At 44.8% G+C, this 24,188-nt stretch overlaps 1 long non-coding RNA gene across 3 annotated transcripts; it reads left to right on the top strand.

Moving 5' to 3' along the window:
• Window positions 1–834: 834 nt before the first annotated feature.
• Gm38811 lies at window positions 835–17,070 on the top strand. 3 transcript variants are annotated; one of them, XR_003956432.1, is made up of 4 exons: window positions 835–1,046; window positions 10,251–10,514; window positions 11,319–11,441; window positions 14,342–17,070. It is a non-coding gene; the product is annotated as a predicted gene, 38811 (long non-coding RNA). The 3 variants fall into 3 exon arrangements; XR_003956433.1 differs by lacking the exon at window positions 835–1,046 and adding an exon at window positions 9,431–10,099; XR_869087.3 differs by lacking the exon at window positions 835–1,046 and having other exon boundaries at window positions 9,431–10,514.
• The last annotated feature ends 7,118 nt before the right edge of the window (window positions 17,071–24,188 follow it).

The raw sequence follows: 24,188 nt of genomic DNA, 5'->3' as shown, positions 1-24,188 counted from the left end.
GGAATCTGGTCATGGCGTCTGAATATTGAATAGACGTTAGAGTATTTTTCTCCGCTCGCATGTGGCTGTCTTCCTCTTCTGTGATCATTGGGCGTCTCTTCTCTCAGGGCGGGGAGAGCTCTCACAGGGGAGGTTTCCCGAGAAGAGACAGCTGTGGGTACCGGGGATCCCCAGCTGTACGGGAATATCAAGGAAAAGGCAAGCTATGCGGCATTGTCCCAGAGGCCTGGGCCAGTGTCAAATGCCCTTGGGATGGTCATAGAGCTGGCCAGCAGGGGCAGAGGGTGGAACCCCATGTAAGAGTCAAGATATCCCCACAGAGGGATTATAAGCTTGAGCAAGGCAGCCCTCTTTGGCCAAGCGATTCAACAGCAAGCCACCAGTGAGTAGAGCTGGGAAAATTACAGCTCAGTCCTCAGGGAGGACTATGGAAGAGCACTCTGATCTCCTTCATCCATAGTACCTTGTTCCTCGGCTCCTCTCACAAAGGAGTGGCAACCCACACAAATTGTGGCGCCTGATTCCCAGGAAGTTCCCCCATTGTGATGTTCCCGTGGGTCCTGCTAGCTGTAAAAGAAGGTTCAAGGCTGGCCGTGAATGTCTAAAAGGGGCGGGGAGGGGGCAGCACGGGGGGGCGGGCAGTACAAGCGCCACATCTATCTTGATATTCCGCCCCACACTTCTGCCTTCACCTCTCCTCCGCTGAAAAATTCCTGGGCAGGAAACAAATGAGATCTTGGTGCCCACTGGGCTATCAATCTTGAGATACAACATTCCATTTCAAAGTTATTTGACCACGGCCAAGTTACAAATCTTGAGGGAGCTGGCTTTCCAGAAAGACAAGGACACTTGAAGGCATGAACTGGGGTGAACCTCGGCAAAGCCTCAAGTGGCTCTGGCTGCCAATGTTAGCCAATCATTGGCTTCCCTTGAGGCTAGGGGGATTTTTCGTGGGGCCAGAACTTCAGTGCAAGGCCTGGGGGGTGACTCTGAGGGAGAAGCCGATCTCTCCCATCTGCTCCTTGCGCCAGGGCCAGAACACAGGGGTGAGTAATAAGGCCAAGGTCATTCTGCTCCTCTTGGGGAAAGATTCTGGCCAGGAGCCCTCCTCCTCCCACAGCTTTTCCTTAAGTGGGTCTGACTCTCACGTAGAGAGAAGAGCGCCATCATTTTGTAGTAATAGTGTCGGGGTGAAGAAGATGGCTCACAGAGGACTCGGGCATTAACTACACGGTGGAATCCTTGATGTTGTCACTGTGGGTGCCCGAAGTCACTTGCCACTAAGCCTTCCATTCTGACATTTCATTGAATGTAGGTCAGGCAGAGATGCTGTGAGCTACAATGGTGGCAGTAGGTCCCCATAACTAAGTGAGTCACCTGCTTTCACGCCCTCCATTCTCTCCTAGACACTAAGATGTGCTGTCACTTGCAGAAGGGAACAGAGCCATGAGATGGAACAATGTTGCTCTGGTTATGTGAGGAATGTCCCAGGCCCTTGTTCTGTTTCTTGGGTGGGTTGGAAAGGGCTCCTGAGCAGAGGGGACATAGAGGACGGCTCTGTGCTCTACTCCCCCACATCCCTACGGCTGGCCATATGGTGTGCAGATGGGCTGTCCTTACTTTTCCCTTGATGCTTAGCAGTCCCTGCCTTCTCACCTGGAGAAATCAAGAGAAAGAGGTGGAGCGATTTGCCCCGGGGGTTCCCAGACACACACTCAGTAAAAAGCCAAGTCTGGACTTGAATACCAAGCTGCCTGGCTCCTGCCTATTTCTGTTGATGGTTCCAAAGTCCCAGCTAGTCCACTGCCTTTCACATAAAACAGATATTGTCTAACCTTCAAAGTATTTTATTAGTGTGTATTAATTGAACAAAAGAATAGGTTTCGTGATGAGATTTTCCTACAGATACATAATGTACTTTGATCTTATTCAACTACCTATTAACCTCTCTTGTCCTTCTCCCTGCTGCTCCCCCCTCTCAATAGTTCCTAAAAGGGGCATTTAATGGCAGCTTGAGGTCTATGCAGAATCCTGTTCAGCCACCGGGTGAACGGCTCAGGTGTTCTGGGTTCAGGTTACCTCAAGGTCAGAGGCTTTTCTGCTTCTTTTCAACATTCACAGTCAGCCACAGCAATGCCTTCAGCATACCAGATACCCAGGGTCCCCGACTGGCTGGCTGATGTCCAAGCGAGGTCAAAAGGTCAAGCAGTCAAGGAAAGAGCTGGCTCCTGTTCTCACAGCCAGAAAGTGTGCCACTCCAAATGAATGCTGGTATGCACCCTGCTTATACCTTTGGACCCCAAAACTTCCTTCTTTTTACTCTGAAAAATCTAGCCCCCTATTTGCTTGTGTTCTGATGGTTATCTATTATGGCTGTGTTTAAAAAAAAAGTTAACCTGGGGAGAAAAATGCCTCTGCTAATTAAGCCTAAGATGATAATTAATACCTGTCATGGGTCTTGGTGCTGATGAGAGCCCGTAGGCCGTGGAGCCCTTGGTACGAATGGTCATACCTGCTTATGTGTGGCTTGTCCTGCCCCATATTTCACAGATGATAGGATATGGCTCTGCATCTCTTCATGTTAATTCTATTTGAAATACTCCCCACCAACGTCTTAGGGCCCTACCATCTAATAAGTGCGGCCAATTTATTGATCATAAATCTAGGACAAGACAGACTCACGTTGGTGTGGGCCACGGGGCATTTAAATTAAACAGGAACTCTCCAGCCATCTGTGTTTTAACTTTTTTATGCCTTGATAATAAGCCCTGTTTAGAATAATTTGCTGTGGAAGCTGGGACTTCGTGACTGACAGAGAAAGGCCGCGTATAAACAACCCGAGCAGGCCCCTGAATTTGCGAGAATGTCAGGCGAATTTAGACTCATCATAAAAGAATTCTCAGTGACTGTATTTCAATATGACACTTTTATGGTTTTTTATTTTCTAGCCCATTGCAGCCCCACAGCCCTGGCATGATTTATACAGCCTGGCAGTGCATAATCTTTTGTATAAGATATACAGGCCTCCAGAGGTTTAATTTCTTCTCTCACCGCCACTGACAGCGTTTGTGCTTGCCTTCTCTTCTATTTTCATTTCTAATGAGATATTGGACTTTGCTCAGTGAGAGGTGATATTTCCACATTTGCAGGCTGACAGGCTAAATCACCAGATCTCAGTGGTGAGGATACAAACCCATTTAAACTGTGTCAAAATATTCATGGAGCCCCATTGATTTGGGCAACGGTTATTAGGAAGCTATTTGGAAAGTTCAGGTTTAATTTTTGGAGCTTTCTGCTGCAAAATCACTCAGTTACATCACAGAGAAAATGGCATTAGAAGGGGAGAGAGGAGAGCTGTGGGCTCTTGCCTTCCTCTGGTCGGGATTGTTTTTAGGAAGGAGATAACCTCTGTAAAAAAGCAAAACAAAACAAAAATCCCCGAAAGGATGCTTTGGTTCATGTGTAGCGGGAAGCAGAGTAAACTCCCCCCATTGCATAAAAATGAATAGTATATCAAGCTTTTGAAATGCATCATGGTTTTATATATATAGCAACAGTGAACACAACTGACAGAAGAGATTAATGCTTGCCACAGCTACACTGACTTTTACCTCTGCCTTTGATCTTAAATCTAGCTGCAACTGTGGCAAACTGGGGCTGAGTGGCTAAGTGGGTGGGTTCAAATAGGGATGGTTCACTTAGCATTCCAGAGCATCACAAAGGAAACTTCCCATGAACGGGGCAGGGAGGGGAGATGAGATAGAAATGCAACAAATGACCCACAGAGGGGATCCGGGACTCCCAGCTGAGCTCAGATGACACCCGTGGCTGAAGAAACCCTCCGTAAGAGGCTGCTGGAACAACCTGCTGGGATGTCCTTGGACACTGCAAAAGATGAAAGTCCTTTGGTGGGACCAAGCACAGTTGACCTTTCCTTGGTAAGGCCATTCGCAATAGTTGCTTGATTTACAGCCTGGGACTTTATGGGACGTTCATATTTACTAGGGTTCCTGAGTTCACAAGGACCTCATTAAATGGCACACATGACACACATACACACACAAGGGGGAAATCACTTTGGCAATTTGCAGGCAATAAAGTGTATTCTGTACCACTTTACAATAAGTGGACATTAATGATTGCTAAATTACTGCAGAATTCCTATGGAACGGCATATTACATTCACATTAATAGCAAATGAGTTCATTGCAAGACACAGTATCATGGCACATATCATGGGAATTGGTGAGGAATTAGGAAATGCCGGGGCAATTAGACCCAAGTGGAGAGAAGTGGTCACCCATTTTGATATTGGTCCATTCAGATGTCAGCCCCTCCTGACCTGGCTTGAGCAGGAACTCTGGTTTCTGCCAGGAGACCTCCAGGGTCCTTGGGTGGTATGTATGTCTGTGCTCACATGCCTGAGAACTCAACCCTAGATCCAAAGTTCCCAACGCTGTATGAGTTTCTACTCACAGGTCCCTTTGATCTGAGAAACATACTCAAGCATAGTGAGGAATTCGGGATAGAGGTAAATTTGAGGTCTTTAGAAGGAAACTGTGTTAAACAGTGAACAAGCCACTTGAGAGTACTGGAGTCTCCATCTCTCATGTGTGCTTCAAGGATGAACTTGTCATGCAACTGGCTTCCTTGAGATCCATTTCCTTCAGTCTCTATGGGAAAAGTCACATGAATTCTTAGCACAGTAGCTTCCCACCACCTCCAGGGCAGCAGCCTTGCAGCAACTCCAATATTCCCAGTATGTCCTTGGTTCTCTAAACCATGGCTCTAAAACATGTCCTCTTAAAGCAGGATCAGATGCAGCGCAGCATAACCCAAAGCATTATCAAAGGATCAGACACTATGGGCCCTGGGTAAGGAATGCCCTGTCTTGTTGCCAAACCTCTTTCAGTCAAGGAGGAAGGCTTGTAGACAAGACCTATGCCAGCCCTGCTGAGAGGCAGGCTCGACCGGTTATTGATTCTTTCTAAGCCTGGGATTCTTAAATGTAAAATAAAGTTGGTAGTGTGATTCACAACACTCGTTATGAAATTTAAGTGGAATATTGTTAATGACGTGCCATGGCTAGGGAGAGGTATGAGAGTAACAAGTGTGGTCTCCACTTTCTTTCCATATTTTCCTCCCATGACAACTCCATCTTTGCTGATCTGCTTTCTGGTTTTCCCATGTCTACTCTTGCTGTGGAACTAACAGTTCATTGGCAGGCTCATAAGGAGAGATACTACTGTGTGTTCAGCATTTTTGAACATGTAATGAATATAAACTCTTTTTAAAACAAAACAGCAGATACAGAATCAAGTCATGTACTTCCACTCACAAGTTGGTAGGCTTTCTCTTGATTATTATTGCTATAACATATATGCGTGTATATGTATATACACAAATGTATATATATTTGCAAAAAGAGGACAGAGAAAGGAAGAAAGAAAAAAGAAAAAAGGAAAGAAGGAAAGAAAGAAAGAAAGAAAGAAAGGAAGGAAGGAAGAAAGAAAGAAAAGGCGAGAAAGAAAGAAAGAAAGAAAGAAAGAAAGAAAGAAAGGGAGAGAAAGAAAGAAAGAAAGAATGAAAGAAAGAAAAAGAAAGAAAGAAAGAAAGAAAGAAAGAAAGAAAGAAAGAAAGGGAGAGAAAGAAAGAAAGAAAGAAAGAAAGAAAGAAAGAAAGAAAGAAAGAAAGAAAGAAAGAAAGAAAGAAAGAAAGAAAGAAAGAAGATAGAGTCTGACATGGGCAACTTACTCAAAAGACCCACAATCCACCGTGCAGCCTAAGCCCCTGAATAAGTTCGCTCTTTACCTGTAATGCCATAGGAAAGGCTCCCAAGTTACACTCTGTGAGTGTCACTAGGACCATGGTGTGCCGGTCAAGGCAGAGGGGCTGAGGACACAGAGAAGCTGTCTGGGTGCTTTTATGTAAGCTTGCTTTCATCAGTTTATCACGCATTTTGCTGATTTAGAGAAGGTATATGATTCACAAGGAGAGATAAAATTTACCAAAACACCATGTTGTAAATTCCTAAAAGCCAATGAATCTCCTCAAAAAGCGTTTGCCCGTTTTTTTGACAGACATTTCTTACCATTCCCACTCAAGACTCCAAGCAAGGAATGATACAGTTCTGTCGGGCATCATGGTTGATGTTTTCATCCACATTAATGAGTAGGGCAAAAGTAGAAAATGAAAGCACCTGTTAAAACTATACGGGTTGTGGATGACATACATGGAGTCTTTGCTAAGTCAGATCATAATTTTCAATTACTCAAAGAATATTTCCTCAGATTTTTTTTTTTTGATCCTCACAATGTAATAACTGCAGACAGGACATACTTAAGCTTTCTGTACTGGAGATTTTTCTTCATCCTTTTTTTTTAAAGACTAAACCAGAAAAAAAAAAAAGACTAGCTAGTCATCAAAATAATAATAACTGTGGACTGATGTCAAGCCATTGCTCATTTCTGTGGTCTAAAATACTACTATCATGGACAATTTCAAGTTGCCAAGGTGCTGAAAGCAACATTGTGATGAGACACAGCCTATCTAAGCACACCTTCAAAAGCCAGTTCTTCTTTACACATGCAATAGGCTCTAATAACCCTCAGAGCACAGTGAGGAAGGAATGTGTGGGACAACTGGGAAGCTTTGAGAATCTAGCATCTTTGAGGTTTAACTGAATCTACCTCATGGAAAATGTTATTTCCTCCCAAAGCCCAGGAGATGTCTGGGGACCTGCACTCTCCTCCACACGAGCTGCTCTGACAGCTGACACCTGAGAGCAGAGGTGGATGCACGCCACTCTGGCCAAAGCTCACTTCCTCCATGCTAAGAATCTCCTCACTTCTGATTCTCCTGAATGTTGATCTTACTCCTAGTGACCCAATTCCATGGAGGCAGTCCATTGCTCCCCAACTCCATGGAGGCAGTCCATTGCTCCCCAACTCCATGGAGGCAGTCCATTGTTCCCCAACTCCATGGAGGCAGTCTATTGCTCCCCAACTCCATGGAGGCAGTCCATTGCTCCCAACCCAATGGAGGCAGTCCATTGCTCCCAACCCAATGGAGGTGAGTCCATTGCTCCCAACCCAATGGAGGTGAGTCCATTGCTCCCAACCCAATGGAGGTGAGTCCATTGCTCCCAACCCAATGGAGGTGAGTCCATTGCTCCCAACCCAGTGGAGGTGAGTCCATTGCTCCCAACCCAGTGGAGGTGAGTCCATTGCTCCCAACCCAATGGAGGTGAGTCCATTGCTCCCCAACCCAATGGAGGTGAGTCCATTGCTCCCCAACCCAATGGAGGTGAGTCCATTGCTTTCCAACTCCATGGAGGCAGTCCATTGCTCCCTTAAAGGTAGCATTTATTTCAATTCTTTGTAGAACTTGACTAAAGAACCATTAGTTTGCATACTTTTAAATTCTAGAATTTTTATTTCTCTTCTCCTTACTCTCTTTACAAAAAAAGTATTATGTGTGGCTAATTCCTCTGAAAAGGAGAGGTCAATTTTAACATCTTTTCTTATAGGGAGCAAAGGAAACTCTGAGTGAATGAAGCCCCGAGTGGATGCATGTTGTTGCTGTGGGGAGGCCCTGAGTGGATGTGTGTTATTAGCACAGCTATGGATATGCCAAGGCCAGGGGGACACAGAGAAATGGGAAAGCCTTCCTGGGGATCCTAGAGTGGATGTTGATAGTGTGTGCAGACGTCATCCACCATGGCTTCTCTCCCTAGCTGTTTACATCTGACGACTGCTCCCTACAGAGACTGCTCATACCGAGATTAGCCAGCCCTGTCCTCTTATTCAGCTGTGTACCATAAACCCGGCTCCTTATTTACCCCTATATAACAACCCTGACCCCTTATTCAGCTGTATGCAATAGCTCTACCTCTCCATCCCATTCTATATAATATATAGACATATAAACATACTGCACTTCCATGGTGCTGTGGTCTATCCATCAGAGAGCCCAGTCCACCTAATCCCAGTTTTCTATGTGTCTGTGTGTCTGTCTGTCTATGTGTCTGTGTGTCTGTCTGTCTGTTCTTCAATCCCTTCATGCTTCCAGCCATATCCATATCCCTGGAAACTGTGCAAGGATGTAGCGTTTGCTGGTTTGGAATTTTTCCCAAGTCATCGTGTTCTTTGAATTCTCCTTGGTGATAGAGCACAAAAGGGACAGCCGGGAGGAGAGGACAGACAGGAGGAGAGGACAGACAGGAGGAGAGGACAGAGAAAGCTGGATGAGGAAAGAGGTCAAGGGAGCCTGGAGAAAGGAGGCAGAGCCTGAACAGAGAACAGTTCACAGTTCCCTAGTCAGCTCCCAGCCACCTCTCTTATCAGCCACATGAGCCATAACTCTAACCCCATCTCAGAGCGCACTTTAGAATGCAGATTTCCGGGTCCCACTCCTGCACCTGCCACAGTTAGAGGCTCCAGGGGACTCCTGCATATCATTCCTATGAGTAGGACCACTCCATCAGCCTCTGTGCGGGAGACCACCTGACTTCTGGCTACTCTGTCATCCTGGAGTTGTCATGTGGCTGAAAATGGCCTCCACTGGTCACCTGGCTGGTCATCAGCTCCTTCAGGAGTCTGAGAAATTAATAGCAGAGGATGGCAGAGTAAATCTATTCATGGGCTAAAATAACAGATAAAAGTAAGAAAACCTAGCATAAATGATAGGAGATGGCAATAATCAATATCCTAACATAAAACAATAATGCAGCTGGCACAATAAAGCAATCCCACCGGGAGCCATGGAGAGCATCGTTAGTGTCCTGCTATAATGAATCCCACAGAACTCGGCTCGCATCAGCCAAGATGAAGCCTCTTCAAAGCTGACTTTCCCACCACGTTGCAAGCACATTTATTTTATTTGAAAGAAGAATGGTCCTGTTGTCAAGCCATCAGATGGTAAAAAGAGATATATTTGACGGATATTTTTTTAAAGGCCCTGCCACGGTCTTGTGGAAAACATTTCTGATGAGAATACCCTTATTACATGGAATTCATGGAGTGATACGGTAGGTGACTGCAGACAAAGCGGAGAGTGCCAGGGAGAGCCCGTAGGTGACTCTGGAGTTTGGCCAGAGAGAGGGAAGCCATTACTTCTAACAATAACAAACAACAACAAAAAAACGCCGCTGAAACGGCATCACTCATGTACTCTCAACCTGTTCTTGTGAAACAGACTGACAGCCCCTTTAATATGAAATAAATCAGGCAGGAGAAGAAGAGTCTGGAAGAACATACAGATTGAGGGCTGACTGACAGAACACCCATCTGCCTTTGTAGCAGCTAACTTGAAAGGATGTCAGGTGCTTTAAAAGGCTGGATATACTTAGAATCTGCAGAATGCAAATGGAATGTGCTTGCTCCAGATTCCTCTGGCCTGGAGCCCTGCTGCAGGAACAGGCAGACTCTGCAGATGAACCCTACCGGCCCTCCTATTGTCCCTGGTAACCTTGGGAATGAAGAGGTGCTTTGCCCAAGTGTGGTTTCATACTCTGTCAGAGTGGCAGAGCCTCCTGAGCTAGTGCACGCAGACCAAAGCCTTAGGGACTGGTCACTTCTTACCAAGTACATGGGCTAGTAATGAGCCGTGACACTTTTTCCAGGAGGTATGTGGTCAGTGGAAGATCCTGTCAAGCACTCTCCCACCTGACTCCAGCCTGTGAGATGCTGAAATCCCTTTGGTGAGCAGTCCGAGCTGTCCACTTTGATTTCCTAAACTGTCTGCTTTCCACAGCGATTCTCCAAAGCAAACACCAGGACCAATCAGTCATGAGACAACCAGCGCCTGTTTCAATATCTCCACTACACAGGGAAGCAAATATCCTGCTGTGAGGAGAGATGGAGAAGCTTGATAGGGAGGGAGAAACTGGGAGAAGCTTGATAGGGAGGGAGAATCAGGGAGAAGCTTGATAGGGAGGGAGAATCAGGGAGAAGCTTGATAGGGAGGGAGAATCTGGGAGAAGCTTGATAGGGAGGGAGAATCAGGGAGAAGCTTGATAGGGAGGGAGAATCTGGGAGAAGCTTGATAGGGAGGGAGAATCAGGGAGAAGCTTGCAAGAGAAAGAACCCGGTGGCCGCAGGTAGGCACAGCCAAGCTCACTGTGTTCAATGTGTGTCTTCACTCAAGCTTCCCATCACCCTTGTCTGCACTCTTGATCCCTTCTCCCTGTCCAGCCCACATGACTGCCAGCATTTAATCAAACGCTCACTCCTACTGGCCTGGTCCTTCAGCAACAGGGGCTGAGCATCTAGGAAGTATCCATCACCATCGTAGATGCCAGAACTCCAGCGACACATCCATCAGATGGAGCGGCTGACCTTGTGGATAAGTGTGTATCAAAAATAAGTGCTGCACAGCAAAGGCCGTTGATCCCGCGTGTGGAGCTCACCCAGTCAGGAGGACTTTTTTCCTTGGTGTGATCAGGGACAGATTGCCCAAGGAAGTGACACCTGAACTGATACCTAAAGTGCACGAAGAATCCATCCAGCCACGAGGTAAACAGGAGGGGCAAGCACTAAAGCTCACCAACCTAGAGTTCAAGGGTACTGAGCCCAGAGAGCCCTTTAAAGGCTGAGAGTCAATAGCCTGTGTCAATATCCTGTGGCTGGGCTGGGACAAGGTACAGCCAGATTGGCTGGAGAGAAAGAGAGTGGATGTCATAAGGCCTCTGACTCTGAAGCCCTCCATGCAATGTTTCTCATCACCAGTGAGATCTTGAGCTGCTAAGCTCCCCAGTGGTCTAACTGCACTAGTAACACCAGCTTCAAAGCACCTGTCTCCACAGGCTATTAAGACGATTTTGGGAGCTGAAACAGTGCTTTGCCACTATGATACATTGTGTTGGGCACAAAGTTATCATTCAAGAGACTTCCACTGCTACTAGACTTTTCAGTCACAAGTTCGTTTTTTGAGTTGGGATAGGAGTATTAAGTCAGCTTCCACTGGCCTCTCTGAGCCAGCATACCTGAGTCCTCTGTTATGTCAGGCCACCAAAGCATTTATAAATCACAAAGAAGTTATACGGTGCAATTATAAAGAAATTACTTTCCCAGCAATTAATCACTAGCATGAGCTTGCCAATACACATCATTGCAACATTATGACACATGTTATCATGTAATCTGAATGCACGGTAGAAGAGGGACCCATGGTAGCTGACCTTACTCAAGTCAAATATGCTGGATCAATTGAAAGTCTGTGGGAGTTTGCCTGAATAAGGGTGAAGACCAGTTATCGAAAGGCATAATAGGACAAAGGGATGTTACTAAAGATGCTGTATCTTACTGTAATTTTTACAGTTCAAAGATATGTCGAGGGTGTGAATGCCTCTAACTCGGGAAGCACCTTGCTCAAGAAGATTTTCTATCGAGTCTAATATTTCAAGAGCGGCTGTCTGCATTTTTGATAGCATCAAGAAAAAGGTAAATGGATAATGTGAATGTAAAACTGAAGTGCCACTGCTTTGGATTATTTGTGCCTTCTACAACCAAATGGCAGGAAATTACTAGACTGTGTTCTACACCTCTGACATCTCCATCTTTCTGACCCTCCTGTGCTTTGGAGACACAATTTAAATAGGAATCACACTCATACCGTTAAAAAACTTAGTTATCCTGGGGCTGAGGATATAGCTCAGTCAACAGAGTGGTTGACTAACGTGCACGAGGCCCGGGTACAAACCCCAGTACCACATAAACCATGCCTGTCATTCCAGTGCTAAGGAGGCAGAGGCAGGAGGATCAGAGGGTCAAGGTCTTCTTCAGCTACATAGGGACTCTGAGGCCAGCCTGGGGTACATGTGGCCCTGTCCCAAAAAACGAATGTTATTCTGTAATTTAAAGCAAGCCTTGCCTGTAGATTGCTGGCTGGCTTTGCATTAACTACAAGTCTACTTCCTTTAGCTTCCCTCCAAACATCAGCAAGCAGCCAGAGGAAGGTGGAATATCTTCTCTCAGCTTCAGCCACACCTGCCTTCTGCCCAGTCTTCAGGCTGACAGACAGCGGCTCGCTCTTCCCATCGAGGCTGTCAACGATGCCAACAAAATCGAGTTTGAGTTTGAGAACATCTTGATCAAAAAACATTCATAAAAAATATTTTCGAAATACAACCCGTTCGGTCTGCATGACGCTGCCTCTATGCGTGTTCTCAGGGCTGCCCGTTTTGGCACTGGACAGCCAGTCAGTGTATTCTTCCCTAGGGAAGACCACGTCTCCTGTTCTCAGCTTCCCTCAGGTGCCTGGATGGCTTTGTGTATAACTGGGCTTTCTCCATCCAGTGTGGAATGTTCACTGGCATCTTCCATGTTCAGCTTACCTTTGGGCAGTCATGGTGGGTGAGACTTTATGGGTGTAGCTTCTGATGTTACTAGGAGACTCAACCTCGCAGCAAACTCCCTGGTCCTCTGGCTCTTGCAATCTCCCTGCCCTCTCTTTGTTCCCTGAGCCTTAGGTGTAGGCGTGCTTTGCAGCTGCATCTTTTGGGACTGGACTCCATAGCTCTACTTTTTGATTGGCTACAGTTTCCTTTAGTGGACTGTCTGCTGCAAAGAGAAGCATCCTTAATTCGGGGTGAGGATGATACGTATCTGTGGGCATAAGGACATTTTTATATTCATAGATTTGTTTACAGATAGTTGTTAGATTATGCTGGCTCGGTAAGTTTGTGCTTGTAGATGCTCCTGCAATAACCATGATCGAATCAGTATTGAGTAGTCAGCAAGCTCTCCAGTACCAGTCACAAGTCTCCCCCTTGTTGAACAGGTTTTTCATTATCTACATATATGTATGCAATAACAATTAATGAAAAGAGGCTGAGAATTCAAAGGAGATAGGGAGGGATATATTAGATAGTTTAGAGGGAGAGAAGGGAAAGGATAAATGTTGTAATTAAATTATAGTCTCAAAATTTTTAAAAATATTAAATAAAATATTTCATGTAGTTAGTTCAGAAAGTATATTTTTAATCAAATAAGCAGAATGCATGGTAGGCTATTAGTAAGTTGAGAATGGAAATCTCATTTTTTCCCCTCTTCATCGTGTCTTACAAATTCTCCTTATTTAAATAAGCCCTACGTAATTGCTAAGTTATAAGGAAGTTACATTGCTGTCTAGACAGAGAGGATTGATTTGGTCCGTGTTGAGTCAGGCTGATGAACTTAAAGTTCAGAATCTATGCTGGGGTGCAGTGCCTGACTGGAAGCCTGGCTAGAAACCTGGCCATCAGCTACAGCCCGTTTGCAGCAGGTCGTGAGGGAATTAGCAGGATCTTTGCAGTAAGAGTGCAAAGTGGGAAGGATACATTGTATTCAGAGAGTTTCTGCCTTCAGTGGAGTTTCCAGAAAGGTTTCCTGGTTTGATTTAAAAAAAAAAAAGTGAGTAGCCCCAATTCCCCAGAAAACAGAACTTGAGGCAAAAGCTAATGAGGTGAACCTTCACTGAGTACAGCCCCAGGTAGCAGTGAGGAGGGGGGAGCACTGTGCTGGGCTCCACCGGATCCAAGCTACCTACTGGCCAGTGGTGCAGGCTGGTCTCCAGATGCCCTCTGGGTTCCAGGTGCCGGCCTGTTTGTCAGGGCAGGAGGAGTTGCTAGGGAGTGGAGAGGGGCAAGAGCATTTATCCTCTGACTCCACGGTCAAAATTCTGTTTCGTCAGGTATTTGCCCTTTGTCATGGTTAATTTTGACTGTCAGAGTGTGTGATTAACTCAGGGATCTAATAAGCTGCTCAGCCTACACAATGAAGCTACACCAGCACCTGTCCTGGGTCCCAGGGTGTTTCCAAATGTCTCACACCACAGAATTTTGGCCTGCCAGTCTCTTCTATGCATACATATATAAACACAGTACATATTTATGTACATGTTCTATATCCATGGTAAACATGTGAGTATATGTGCAGATGATGCATTTGTGCGTATGGTTTTAGTGCATTTTTTGCTGCTATCATAGAATATCTGAAACCGGGTTATTTATAGAGAACAGAGAGTTATTTGGCCCATGATTGTGAAAGCTGGAAAATCTAAGAGCTCATTGCTGGCCTCTGGCAAGGGCCTCTGTGCTTTGTCATCCATGGCAGGGGGGCAGAATGGCAAGAGAGGGTGAGAGGAAGAGACAAATTATGACAAACCCACTCTTGAAATAACTAAGCAACTCCCATGATGATGACATTACTCCATTATTTCTTATTTGTCTCAAGCTCCCAACACTGTTCCATTAAGATTAAGCTTCTGGCACAAGAGCTTTGAGGCGTGTGTTCAAGCTGTAGTATCTGATTGGCTCGCTTTTCCCACAGAGCCTTGACTGACGCTCCCCATACTTCCACAGGGCCCATGCAGGAGTTCATGAAGTCTCATCCATCGGTGGTCTCCACAGGGTGGGCCATGGACAGCCATAAGGCAGGCACTGTGAGGTCTCACCCGGCCAGGGAGCCACCTGGGGATGAAGCACATGAACAACAGCAGCAACACAGACATGAGGGTCTGAGGTAAGGCCTAATACGGCGAGAAGCTCGGGGACCAGGTTCTAGACCCTCCTGCAAAAGCCCCGTGGAGAACACGAAGAAATGGGTGCTCATTTGCAATTAGCAAGGCGGTACGTAGTCCTTGCTAAGTTCACGGCTTCACACTCTTCTCTAGAGGCAAGACGTCAGGAAAACCTGTCCAGCTCTTGGTTTGTTGATGCATAAAATGAGAGCACTGGATTAAATGTGCAAGATAAGATGTCTCTAAGCTCTGAGATTTCAGGGTATATACAAATCAAATTCATTAAACATCAAATTCAGAATTTTAAAATATTGCATTCATATAGATAACAGGCCAAATCGAATATGGCGAAAGTCAGCACACTGAGACGTAACCATCACATTTGTACCCAGCCAGCCCACAAGTACAGATTAGGAGAGTTTAGCTTGAGAGTCATCTGCGTTAAACACCAGCAAAATCTGAGTAACTGACTGGGTCCGCCTTGCCTATTGGAATTCCTTCTCCGGCAGAGAGACGTGGAACAGATGCTCACGAGGCCTCTCAGGACCTACAGATGCTCATTCCCACAAGCTTCACCCCTGTGAGCTCTGCCCTGGTCTTTACCTCCGTCCAGTGAGTACAGGTAGACCATGACACGGGCACATTTGATTCAAGGTCATGTGGTTTTATAAGCCCTTAACGGGGTCACTGAACGGTCCAAGCTCTTCCTAAGAACCTTTTGGCTTTGCCTGATCCCCACCCCTCAAGAGGCAATTGTCCTGGGTCACACACATCCTCTGCCTGGTGTACAAAGTCACCTACGCACAAAGCTCATAGCCAGAAGGCAGCTTCTCGAACTCTCTCTCTCTCAGCTCCTCAAGAGTTATGGGCATTAATCTGTGGTCCCCTGAAGCACGCTGCCACTCTGCTGACTACAACCAAATTCATCTTCAAGTTGGAAAGATGCCCCAGTGGGGGACACGTCATGATTTAATGCCATCCAAGTACTACAGGGCACACTTCTTAAAGAAACCATTGTAAATTATTTGTGGCTAATTCTGCTAGTGGACGGAGGGCACGCTATGTTCTTGAAGTACAAGAGCCCAGCTTGTATCTAATAATTGTTATATCTCCTCTGGAATTTACTGCCGATGTCTCAATTTTAACAATTTAAATAACAAGCTTAACCAAGTGGAACAAGGCTCAGGCAGTCTGGCACTCAGGATGAAGGCAGGACAACTCATGTCTCAGTGAATTTTCACTTTGACATGAGCGGTGACACACCGAGATGAAATCTGGTTTAAAGCGGTAGCTTTAGCAAGCCCATGACAGCCTCTTAGGCTCTGCAAAACAATTTCAAGAGAGTGCACACATATACTTGTTAACTTTACTTAAGGAGACTGATTAGAGACAACACATGAATATGCTAATAAGAGGTGCAAGCTGGAAGGTACACCCTCGAGCTGGGTAATTGGCACTGCCGTCTTCATCCTTCTTAATGGACTGCTTCATTGTCTTAATCTTTGGCTATGTCTGTTGGATTAGGCACTGTAGGGATCTTTTGTATCCCCCGAGGAATAACGACCACAGTGCCTTTCTGTGGACCCTGGCACTTGATGTCGCCATGCCATGTTGTCGCTGTCAGTTCTGAACTCTTTTGGGTTACCTTCCCTTTGGCTCTCTTTATTCTGTGTCTTGAAAAAGCCCCACAAGGTTACAAAATGCCCTGTGCCCAAAATTACATAATGCATGCAAGGACCGCTCTGAAAGATCGGTGCCACTGGTCGCTATAACTCAAGGACAACTAACACATGACTGGCAGCATCTCTTCCCAACTGCAAAGGTGTGGAAGCAAGGAGACCAGGCCCTGAGCTTAAAAAAAAAACCAAAACATGGAAAAAGTCCCTTCTGTGGCTCACTGCTTCCTCTTGAGCCAGGAGCTGAATGTCTGATGTCAAGGGCATCTTGCCCAGCTGTTTTATAATCTTCTGCTCTGACCTAAGAACACCTTAGACTAATTCAAATTCACTTGCATTATCTTAATTAAATAATGAAAATCTTAATTGGATCAATCCACTCCATCAGTTAGGCAATTTCTTAAACTATTAAAGCATGCATCTGCATATGACCTAAATGTTACCCAAAGAAAATGAATACTAAAATCTACACAAACTCTTGAACACAAATATTCACACCAGCCTTCATTTCTAATAACCTCAAAAGCTAGAAACAGCCCAAAGAACCATCAACAGGAGAGCAGAAGGGCAAAGTGTGCTCTCTCTAAAGTGGAACCTTACCAGCACAAACAAATCTCCTAACACATTTGCTGAGTGAAAGAAGCCAGCCAAAGAAGATACACTGTATACTGGCACTGGATACATAGTGATAGTCAGTAGATCAGAGGTACAATAAGAATACCCCTTGATGTACATTAAAGTGAAGGAAGGAGGAGGTCACAATGGAACACAAGGGTATTGGGCATGCTCAGTCTACCATAGTAGCAATGGTTGCATTGAGGCACATCTATGTCAAAGCTTATAAAAAGTTTAAAAATGGATAGCTTAACTTGCTCAGCCATATTCACTGGTACTCTATTCATAATAGTCAGAAATTGGAAACAACCTAGATGTCTATCAGTAGGTGAATGGATAAAGAAAATGTGGTTCATTTATACAATGGAATGTTACTCAGCTGTTAAAAATGAAATTATGGAATTTGCAGGTAAATGAATGGAGCTAGAAAAAAAATCAGCCTAGGTAGGGTAATAGAGACTCCAAAAAACAAATATGGCATGTACTCACTTACATATAGATGTTAGCTGTTAAATCCTTGATAAGCAAGCTACAATCTATATACCTCAGAGATTATGTATAGAGTAAGTGCCTATGGAAAAGAATTGGATCACCCTAGGAAGGGGATATAGAATAAACAGTTATGGATTGGGGGGACTGGAATGGGAGGATCAAACAGGGAGGAGGAGGCAAGAGGGAAGGGAAGGACAGCTAAAATTAAGGGCCATTTGAGGAATGGTATTAAAAACCTAATACAGAAGAAGCTTTCTAAAATATATACATATATGAATAGAACCATCAAATAACAGGGGAGACAGAGTCCCAACTGAATAGCTCTCTTCACCAAAGGAAGCTTCCAAAACACAGGATTGGGTTACTCCTAATTGTGTTGTTGGTCAAAAGGTTCCCGTGGGAACCCCCAAATAATACAGGCTATTGCCAAGGCTATTTGGTGGCTGTCCAAAAAAAAAAAAAAAACTGACGGTAAGGCCGGACTCCTGAAGACAGTACTTGCACAACTCACTGAACACAGAGTTGAGTGCCTAACTGGAGCCTTCACCCATGTAAGACTAGTTTTCATGGTGCGGGAAGTTATTCTGTAACTACCAAAAAAGAAAGGCAAACACCAACTCAGCTACAAAGCCTTCTATCTACAACGGTGACTCACATCCAAGATGAGCCAAGTGTGCCGATGGCATAAAGCTTGGGGGAGCAACCAACCAATATCCGATTGCATTTAAGGCTCATTCCAAGAGATGGAGCCCATCCCACCCCTCAGGGCTCAGAAAACCCCATAGAAGAGAAGGCAGAAAGGTTGTAACAGCCAGAGAGGTTGAGGAAGCCCCAGGAAACAAGGCCTTCTAAACACAGCAGGATCTACACTTGTGAACTCACAGAGACTGTGGCAGCATGCAGAGGACCTGCACAGGGCTGAGCCTGACTGGGTCTCAGCGCTAAAAGGGGAAGAGGACAGGCACCCCCATCCCTAACCCAGAAACTATCTCAATTGTGATAACCACTTGCAAATGAAAAATTGGTTTTCTCCAAAGGAGTCTCGTACTTAAGGCCAGGCTCCTTGTGTCGCAGTAGATGGTCAATGTAAAGTCAGCTCGGTGGCATTGGGTGGCTTTCTTTGTTCTTTGTCTCAGAATGCTTTATCTGTGGGTTGGTTTTTTTCGGAAGGGGGAGGAGTTGTTGGGTTTCATTTGTTTGTTTTGTTTTGTTTGTGTTTGTTTGCCTTACTGCTCCTTCGAGTATATAATATGGTGTCCGGTTTTGTGTGTATATGGGATTTCTGTGTGCGCTAATGTGTGTGGCTCTGCATCTGTATGTGTTTCTTGAGCTTTCTCTTTGGCTCTTTTTCTGTTTGCTTGTTTTATTCGATTCTTGTATATTTGTTTTTATCTTATCTACATTTACTTTATTACTGTTATTATTTATTATTATTATTTTCAGCACCTGTTTGTACCTTAATGAGAGAAAAAAGGGTGTGCATTTGGGTGGGTGGGAAGTGGGGAGGGTCTGGAAGGAACTGGGGAGAAAAGAAACCATAATTAGAATATATTATATTTCTTTAACTCTATTTTCACTTTTAAAGATCAAGTTACAATAAAAAAAGCGAAAAAGAAAAATGGATAGTCTATTGGGTGCCAATTATACTTCCATAGAACCTAACTTTTTTTTTCCATTTCCATTTTTTATTAGGTATTTAGCTCATTTACATTTCCAATGCTATACCAAAAGTCCCCCATACCCACCCACCCCCACTCCCCTACCCACCCACTCCCCCTTTTTGGCCCTGGCGTTCCCCTGTACTGGGGCATACAAAGTTTACGTGTCCAATGGGCCAGAACCTAACTTTTTTATAAATATATCTATAAACCTTAATTCTAAGAATTTATCACAAAGTATCAAAATTGTGCACTAGGGTAGAGCACAAGATACATTCAGTACAATACCAGAAACGCAAAAGTTAGGACAGTGTAAATGTCTGCAAGAAGAGGACACCTTAGGCCAATGCAGCATCACCGTGTGTTGCACTGAGATGTAACTATTGAATGGAGCTGGAGAAATGGCTCAGTGGTTACGAGTACTTGCTGTTCTTATAGGGGGCTCAGGTTTAGTTTCTAGCACCCACATAGCAACTCACTACCATCCACAACTCCAGCACTAGAGGATCTGACACTGTCTTCTGAACTTAACTGTTCTCACCAGCCATGAATGTGGTACACATACATACATGCATGCAAAACAACACTACACATAAAATTTAAAAGATTTGTTTCTAAGTCATAATGTAGGCAAAATGTGGTCAGGAAACAGACACCCACAGATTTGAGCATCACTCAACTCTCCTGAGAGAAGCATCTTTTTTCAGTAGATGGAAATAAATGCTGAAACCCACAGCTGATTAACATGAAGACAATGAGAGACTGTGGATGCTTAGGTGTGAATGGGACATCTATACCACACTGTCACCCCCAAAGTCTCAGGGGTCATCTCTGAGAAGGAGGTAGAGGCAGTGAATGTCCACCATGAAACGGTATTTGCCTGACACAACAGTGCCATAGCATACACGATCTCATAGCAGCTGTGACTTGCATGCACAAGACCAGAACAACATCAAGCTAGTCAAAGCCCCAACATTGCAGGTAGGAGGTGGGTGGAGCTCATGAAGGCCCACCCACAGCTAAGGAGCTATTGATGGTTGATGGCTGCTGGAAAGATGAGGAAGCCAGTTTTCTTCAGGGAAAAGGCTTTGAAGACTTACCCACGCTCCAGGAGACAGTCCTACACTATGCACATACGGCAGCACCAAGTGAACTCAGTGGTTATTTTTTTTTAAATTTACTTATCGATTATTTATATGAGTGCACTGTAGCTGTCTTCAGACACACCAGAAGAGGGCATCGGATCCCATTACAGATGGTTGTGAGCTACCATGTGGTTGCTGGGAATTGAACTCAGGACCTCTGGAAGAGCAGTCAGTGTTCTTAACCGCTGAGCCATCTCTCCAGCCCTTTTTTAAATTTTGAAATGCATCATGAAGCTGGGAGAGGAAATGCTGGAAAGACAGGAGAGGAATTAGAAAAGAGGGAATCAGGGGATAAGGGTAAATTTGATCAAAACATATTACATGCGTTATGAAATTCTCGAACAATAAAAGAAACAGTTATTTTTCACTTGGGGGAGGATGACCTTCCGTTATGGAAAACCGAAATGAAAGATGATGTTTATTGTATGCTAGCATGATAGTGTTTAAAAGTTTACATTAGAGGCTAATAGTTAATCATACTTTTCTCTACACCTCAGAGTTAGAAACCAGTGTAGACAGGCCTGTGGGCTGGGCAGATAAGGAGCTGTGTAGAGGAAGGACAGAGTACCACGCTGTCATTGAGCATTCTGAACGGAAGCACACAGGGTTGAGCTAAGGGTTCCTCTGCTCTCTCCTGAGTCCCCTTGCTGACTTCACACTGCAGCCAACCGAGGTCTGGCCTGTGCTACCCTGGGAAGCTGATCCCGTATAGTTGTCCCTGGACAACCGGCAGGTTAGGCCAGGCTGTCTGACAAGTGTAGAGTGTAGAGTGGGAATAGGGAACACCCCTATTCCCACGCAGTAGGCATCCTAGCCTCCTTCGATTCTTATGTAAACAGGGGGACGCCCCATATACTTATTTCCTGATGCTCTGCCAAGCCCAGTAGTGCTGTTGGCTGATTGATATCTGTCCTGAGAGCTGAGATGAAATCTCTGAGTTTGAGAGTAGAGGAGGTGTTCCCACACCCCACACCCACCATTCTACCCCAAAGATTGCTTTCCGGGGCGTAGGAGTGGGGCTGAGCAGCAACGGTGGCAACAGGAATACCGTGCCAGGAGGCAGACACACTGCATGCTGGTTACCAGCTTGCCTAGCTCCAGAGAGACAGAGCTTCTATACTGAGAAAGTTTATACAAATAGGACTTAATGCCTAAGACAAGAAGTCAGGCACAAGAGGAACTCAGGACTCATTGTAAGCCAACCTCTGGCTCAGAAACAAAACAAAACAAAGGAACAACCAAAAAAACTTTTATTTTGAGATTATAATACAACAACGTCATTTCCTCTCTTCCTTCCTCCCTCTAAATCCTCCCATATGCCCCTTCTTACTCTTTTTTAAATTCACTGCTTCTGTTTTCATTAATTATTGTTTCATTCATGTGAGTGTGTGTGTCTGTGTGAGTGTGTGAGAGTGTGTGTGTGTGTTATTTCTAAATGCATAAGTGTACCTGCTTAGTCTGTATAATATAACTTATAAGTGTGTATCAGGGCTGACCATTCGGTATTGGACAGTCATTTGGTGGGCTCTCCGCTGGGGAAGGCATTTTCTGTTTTTAATATTTCTTGGTTGTGTACAGTTCTTTGTGTAGGCTTGGGGCCTCCTAGACCTTCGCTTACCCACTTGAGCTTGTCTACTGTTGTCTTTGTTCAGCTCATGTTAGTGAGACTTTATGAATACAGCTTCTGACATTCATGGAAGGCACAAATTCTGACTCTCACAGTCTTTCTGCCCCTTCCTCTGCAACAATCCTTGAGCCGTAAGTACAGAAGTTGTGTCATAGATGTATCCATTGGAACCGGGCTCCACAACTCTGCATTTTGATTGGTTGTGGTGCTCTATTGCAAAGAGAAGGTTCCTTGCTGCCGGAGGAGGACGTGCAGGTATAAACACAAGTATTTAGAATGTACATGGGGATGATGCTGGTTTAGTAGAGTGATTGTAGGTTCTCCTTCAAGACCCATGGTTTCTCTGGCCCTGGGTAATTGGCTAGGTTTCTAGTTCTAGGCATAACTTTCCTCTTGAGGGGGGTCTTAAAATCCAATTAGAGATCTGCTGGTTGCAGCCAAGGTATGCATGCCACTGCTGACCTTTAGGGCTAGCGTGTCATACTGATTGTTACTGTGGTTCATCGATGTCATGAACTGGGTAGAACTGTTGGTTGCTTCCCTCCTTTGGAACCTTGCCTGGCACCTTCTGTTTAAGACAGTGTGAAAAGTCTAAAGGCCAGGCCCTCTTTGAATGCAAGGCTACCACTAGTGTTTCCTCACAGAATCGGATTCAAACTTCAGGTATCATACAGATGCTATCCAAAGCTTTCGGGAGTAACCAACCAATATCTGATTTGATGGGCCCCATCCGTGAGTTGGAACCCATATCTTACACAGCTTGGGTGACCAAGAACATGAGACTAGATAGGCCAAGGTCACAGGCGAAAACCAATACTACTGTTCTGCTCGTAAATGACTCCTAACTATAATGACATGGTTCCTATTAATGTCCTGATACAGTGTTAGATCAATGCCCTGCTCCACCATCATCAGCAAAGCTTCCTCCTGGAAAAGATGGGAACAAATGCAGAGACTCACAACTGCAAAATGTGCAGAAAGTGAAAGACGTTGGAACACTCAGTCCTAAATGAGATGTCTCCATCAAATTCCTCCCCTCAGGGCTCAGGGAACTCTGCAAAAGAGGAAGCAGAAAGAGTATAGCAACCAGAAGGGATAGAAGCTACCAAGAAAACGAGGCCTCTAAATCAACAGGACCAGCACAGATATGAACTCACAGAGACTGAAACAGCGTGCACAGGGCCTACAGGGTTTACACCAGTTGGGTTCAGTTCAGTTGGGGTCTGCGCTGAGGGAAGAAGTAGACACACGCCACTATTTCTCATCCTGATGCTGTCTCCAATTGATAACCACTTGCAAATGAGTATTTAGCGTTCTCCAAGGGAGAAACAAACTGGGGAAACAAATTACTCTTACGGGCAGGCTGCATGCCCAGCAGCCCAACAGTGGCTACCAGCAGAGAAGGAGCTCAGAGGCATCCTTGGGTTCCTTGTCTCATAATGTCCTGTTTGAGTGTGTGTGTGTGTGTGTGTGTGTGTGTGTGTGTGTTTCTTACTTTTGTTTTTATTTTATTTATCTATATTTCAATTTTTTTTTCTTTTTTCTTTTTCCCTAAAAGTCCTTTGTGTTTATTTAATGGCTTCCAGTTTAATGTTTTTATGGTATTCCTGATTGTGCGAATGAATCTTTATGGGCTTCTTGAGCCTTTTTGTTTTTTCTTTCTTTCTTCTTCTTCTTATTCTTCCTCTTCTACTTCTTCTCCTTCTCCTTCTCCTTCTCCTTCTCCTTCTCCTTCTCCTTCTCCTTCTCCTTCTCCTTCTCCTTCTCCTTCTTCTTCTTCTTCTTCTTCTTCTTCTTCTTCTTCTTCTTCTTCTTCGCTCTTTTCCTTCTGTTTATTTTGTCCTATTATAATGTGTTAGTATTTTTTATCTTACTATAGCTTATTTTATTTTATTATTATTATTCCTTAGAAGCCTGCCTTTTCTTGTTTTTTGTTTGTTTGTTTGTTTGTTTGTTTGGTTGGTTGGTTGGTTGGTTGGTTGGTTGGTTTTATTTTGTTTTGTTTTTCCTGATAAGAACGGGAAGGGAGTGGATCTGGTGGAAGAGAGTTGAGGAGCAAGTAAGAGAAGCAGAGGAAGGGAATGTGTAATCATGATATATTGTGTGAGGGAAAAAATCTATTTTCAATAAAAGGAAAAAAATCTGAGGAGCCTGTCACACCGCAGCTTCCCACCGACACTGGTTGTAGTCTGTCAGCCTGTGGCTTCTTACTGACACTGGCTGTTTTCACACAAATGCTTAATTGAAAGGATTCAAGCCCATCATCTTTGACCAGGAGCTCCTGATATTCATGTATGCCCCTAAGTCAATGCGAAGCTTCTCTTGCAGCTGCCTGCTTTCAGATATGTGGCTCTGGGCACCATCCCCAGGGAGGAGGGCTGGAAAAAAGTTGGTTTGGCTTGTTCTGTTTTCTGTGTATGTGGCTTTGCTTGCACCTATGCGTGGGTATCGTGTATGTGCTGGTGGAGGTAAGGAA

Source organism: Mus musculus, chromosome 6 (genome assembly GCF_000001635.26).
Source record: "Mus musculus strain C57BL/6J chromosome 6, GRCm38.p6 C57BL/6J".
NCBI classification, from domain to species: Eukaryota; Metazoa; Chordata; class Mammalia; order Rodentia; family Muridae; genus Mus; species Mus musculus.
The sequence above is the reverse complement of the archived record's forward strand: the minus strand, read 5'-3'. Positions and strand labels throughout refer to the sequence as shown.